The following is a 5280-nucleotide window of genomic DNA, read 5'->3' as shown; positions in this document are numbered from 1 at the left end:
TATTATTATTATTTATTATTTATTATTATTATTATTGTTATTATTATTATTATTATTATTATTATTATTATTATTATTACTATTATTATTATCATTATTATTATATGGGCCTAGGCCTATATTATATATTATATTTTATACAAATTTATTATTGTTATTATTATTATTATTATTATTATTTCTACTATTATTATTATTATTAAAATTGTTATTTTAGGAGTATGCTGAGTAAAGAAGTAGAAGTAATCTATGCCAAGGATATATAGGCCTAGATAGGCATGGCAACCTTTGTTCAATCAAACCTGTCTCTTATACACATCTAGATGTGTATAAGAGACAGCTACAAAGTTGCCCTTTGAGAGCATTAATTTTTTTCATTCTCATTTGGGTGCTGTAGGGACCGTCAGAAGTAACATGTTCTTTACATCTGTAGGCTACAGATAAGATCGTTCATTTGCAACAAATTTCGTACCACCGTTATTAAATATCAACGGTCAGAAGAGCTGGCAAATAAAATGCAATGAGCATTGAATCTGTAGATTTCGCGATAATCAGGTACAATTTTAGTGAAATAATAGCTTTTACAAAAGGATGAAAATGTGCTGAACAACATCAGCAGAAAGGAGATGGCGCTTCATTGTCGACGTGCAACACGGAGCATTGACAAAACGACTGTTTTGATCCATGCCCTGTTGACAACATTTGATGGAGAAGAAGGTCGTGATTCTATGGGTGTGCCACTCTTGGATGCCAACCGCCTATGGGAAGTCTGGGAAACCCAAAAGCGACACATTCATTGCATTTAAGATCCATACGGTATCCAACTTTATACCAAGATTAATGAAATGACCAAGGGTGGTGTCACCTTGCCTGTCTATCGGTGTGCAGGAGGTTCTACCTCGTTGGAATCATTTCAAGTCCATCCGAATTGATTCATATCAGGTAGGTTGCAAACTATATACATTATTATTATGTATATCAAAATTTTATTGTAACTGTTAATTATTTTTTTTATTAACAGGTACTCGTGCAAATGACCTAGCATATCTCATGGAAGGACTTGTGCGTTAGGACAAAGATCGGGCCGATGCTGCATATAACATATAAAATATTATATATTATATAAAATATTATATATTACTTAAAATATTATATATTATATAAAATATTATATATTATATAAAATAATATATTATATAAAATATATTAAATAAAAATTATATAAATATATAACGAAAAAAACGAAAAAAACCAATGCCTATTTTCGTTGAACATTTAGTGCACACTTGGCGTGTGCCAAGTTGTCTTGTTATTTAGCAAAAGTCCTAGATATGTCTGACCTTTTTTTCATGGTCTGACTAATGAGGCTATTTGGAATTTTAATTATACTGTAGATCACCCAGCTGGAAAACTTGAAAATAAACTGTTCACATAGCCTTTAAATGTTTGCAGTGTTCGTTTTATATAAGAATCGATAAAAGTAAATTCTGTCAACAAAGCATAATATATAATAATACAATTAACAAATGTTTATTATGTTTAATATATTTATTTTTACTATTGTTGAATAGTTGAAGTACAGGAACTTGAATTTTTGCTTTTACTTTGTTATGGGTCGTTTAAAAACTATCTTCACAAACGTACAGAGCATATTTGGGAGCGACTCCTTACAAACATGTTTGTAAGTACTGTTACTAGGCCTATGTTCAGTAGGATGAATGTATACAAATTTACAGTTACTCCAAACCTTTTATGTTTATTGGATTGTAGTTTTAATATTGTATCTACAGTTTAGTCTCTTTATATCTGCATATTTTGTCAGTGATTGTATAGATTTGTGCTTCACATTTAGTTAAATTTTGATATTTATATAATTAAAGTTAAAAGCAAAACGCTTGTGTGTGACGCCGTTCCAAAGGCGATACCTCCTTGCTCAAAGTAAATAAATAAATAAAGAATACTGTTACATTTGTTGTATATTATTATAATTTTTTAAAATTTTTCTATTAATTTTTGACAGTGAGGGTTATATAAACAAAAACTTGACTAGGTGTGAAAAGTGTCAACTAATTAAGATGTAATTTAAAGCAGTAAGTGGTTTTTAAGCGTTTTGTCATCCATGGTTTAGTGTCGTGCATGTCAATACAATTAAAGAGGCATTATGTGATGTCGAGTAATGTCACATTTTAAAGGAATCTGTGTGTAAAGTATATATTCATTTCACACAATCAGAATAACATTTCATTTTTAACTTAGCAGTAGTCCGGTTTGGAAAGTGCTTTAAAAATTAAATTAAAAGTGTTTAATTCCTATAAAAAAAAATAAAACAAAAGTAAAAACAAAATGATCGTTGAGAGACGTTTATCAATTAATTCTGAACTCATATTTCTAAGATAGGAAATGACAACCATTATTAGGTGTAATGCCATTAATTGCTTTTTTCAGGTTTCATATCATACTGGTAACTTTTTGGATTGTACACCTCTATGGTGTACTTGGTATTTATTTTACACAACACGCATCATTTTCATTGGAAATGAAATCAATTTTTTTTTCTGTCATGACGAGGATAAAATTAGTTTGTAACTGAAACCATACAATTGTTCCGGTAGCTTTTTCCATTAAGAAAAAAACTTTTATTATTAAAAGTTTTAACAGTTTTAATTATTAACTTTAAAACGTCACTATTCTCTGTTCCCCTGTTGTCAGTGCACAAAGCGCCACGAGTGCTACTCAGGTGGATGATACTGGCCTATATAATTTACCCTCACCCTCGAAGGGGGAAGACAGTACAGTATTGCAATGAGCTCCGTCTGTCTATATGTCTGTCTATATGTCTGAGCTCGTAACTCACAATAATTGGGCCGATTACTTCAAATTTTTAGACAATGTCAGGACCATTTGTGATTCGGTTCTCCTTCAATTTTGGTAGTAAGTTTGTCTATTTGTCTGTCTGTCCACACGCATCTAAACAAATATTGGGCCGATTTACTTCAAATGTTCAGATTATGTCTGGCCACCCGTGGTCGACTCGGTTCTCCTCAAATTGATCGTATGTATGTCGGTCTGTCTGCCCAGGCCTATACCTCAAAAACCATATTTACAGACTATGCCAGTCCTCCACAATGGTGCTGATGGATTACCATCCGGATTCAGAACATATTGAAATTTAGCCTATTGCCATAGGCCTATTGGAATTCATTCTCCTATCAGGAAATGATTTTTCGTACTTGATTGCTGTTATATATTGTATTTATTTACTTGGTAAATTCTTTTTGGAAATGAGGTGAATAAGAGTACACAATTTCTGGGCTTCCACGGTTAATAAAAAAATAATTTAATATTTAGTTTAATACAGGCGAGGTTTGCAATCTAGGTGATTGTCTTGTTTAATTTATTACCGTATTGTTCATCAGACTAATACCAACGACACATGAGTATGAAAATGTTTATTTATTAGGTAAAATACAGAAAGCTTAAAAAAGTGAAAAGACGGATATGAAACATGAGAATTGGGAACGTAAGAGCAATTAGAAGAAATACACAACTACACCGAAGTACCGGGAAAAACATGTTCTTAAAACTATAAAGCACTCTACAGAGCATACCAACACATTTCTGCCTCCCGAGCCAATACACCTTTCCGGAGTGTCAATCAAACTTAGCAACTGACCAATCAGAACAGCGCTAGGGATACACGCGCGTCTCACAAACACACGTGTTGTCCCACAAACGCACATGTTCGCCTATGTTTTAACACTGTCGTCTTGTGGGACCTTAGCAACAATATCCAAGGGGCGGGGCTTAGCGGAAAGGTCCATTAATTTAAAAATCATCATCCATTGATATATATTTGTTCATAATGCTTTTTAGTCATGAGAAAAAAATAGCACTGGATCGTGCCATGATTGAACCCTGTAGACTGAAAATTAAGGTAAGTTAATTAGCCACATGTTATACACTAGGCTCACAGTAGTCAACGTGTGTCCACTCAAGCAAATTGTAATTAAGGTATATGCCGATAATTATATACTTTTCTTTTTGTTGTCAAAAGGGGTTACAATGACAGACCTTTTGGCCTTTATGTAGTGTCTTGTATATCATCTTGTTCTATTGTGTTTTTCTTGTTTTCCATTTTATTGTAATGTATGTAATTTGTGAAATGTTTTTGATATAATGACTATAAAGACAGACAAGGCTCGCGCGGAAAATGAGGATATTACATTTATAATTAATCATTTTCTATTATGAATGTCTTCATCTTCATCATCTGTTCACTTAGGCGTCGTTAGTAGACTTAGCGTTTACACCTTCTATTATCAGATTCCATCTCTTCCTATCAATGGCCAACTCCTTCACTTCTCGTTTTTCAGCAGTGTTTAGTTTATGTTGATTAAAGTCCTTATTTATTGTTTGTACAAATATGGCTTTTGGTCTTCCTCTGGGACGTTTTACTTTCCGGTGGTATTTATGAAAATCTCGTTTGACAGGTGTATCGTCTGGTAAACGTAGTAGATGCCCTAACCATTTCATGCGCCTTTTCATAACTTTCGTCGACCATTTCTCGTCAACGGTTCTTTTATAGAGTTCAATGTTCGTTATTTTAAATTTCCAATGAATATTTAAAACTCGTCTTAGTAAACCTCTTTGGAAACTATCTCCTTTATTTTCGAATGATTTATTTAGCGACCACAGTTCACTATTTATAGAGAAACATGAATGTATGTATACATTATGAATGTATTATGAATTTAATTCCTGACCTGTATATAAGAATATATATGATAACATAAAATTTCTGATAACGGTAAGGAGGAAGATTATTGAAAAATATCAAATTTTCTTGAAACAATTCTTGAAATAAGCATACAAATTTTTGTATAAAAGTTAAAGATGATGCTGTTTTATCAAATTTACTACTGAATGAACACTGCAAACATTATAGGTTATGTAAACAGTTTGATTTGAAGTTTTCTGTTTTACTTTTATATTTTTATATAATATATAATTTTTTATATAATATATAATTTTCTATATATTTATATATTTTTTCATATAATATATAATATTTTATATAATATATAATATTTTATAATATAATATATAAAAAATTTTATATTATATAAAGAATTATATAATATATATTTTATATAATAAATAATATTTTATTTAATATATAATTTTTTATATAATTTATAACAAATTATGTATTATATAATTCTTTATATAATATATAATTTTTTATATATTATATAAAATATTATATAATATATAAAATAT

At 30.4% G+C, this 5280-nt stretch overlaps 1 protein-coding gene across 2 annotated transcripts in view; it reads right to left on the bottom strand.

Annotated features, from left to right (window-relative positions):
• LOC117120785 overlaps positions 1–5280 on the bottom strand; it is an 18087-nt gene that overhangs the window by 11834 nt on the left and 973 nt on the right. The window lies entirely within an intron of this gene.

The sequence above is a fragment of the Anneissia japonica genome, unplaced genomic scaffold, assembly GCF_011630105.1.
Source record: "Anneissia japonica isolate Jap-2015-1 unplaced genomic scaffold, ASM1163010v1 scaffold69_len1423075_cov170, whole genome shotgun sequence".
In the NCBI taxonomy this organism is placed as follows: domain Eukaryota; kingdom Metazoa; phylum Echinodermata; class Crinoidea; order Comatulida; family Comatulidae; genus Anneissia; species Anneissia japonica.
This window is presented reverse-complemented; position numbering and strand designations above follow the sequence as displayed.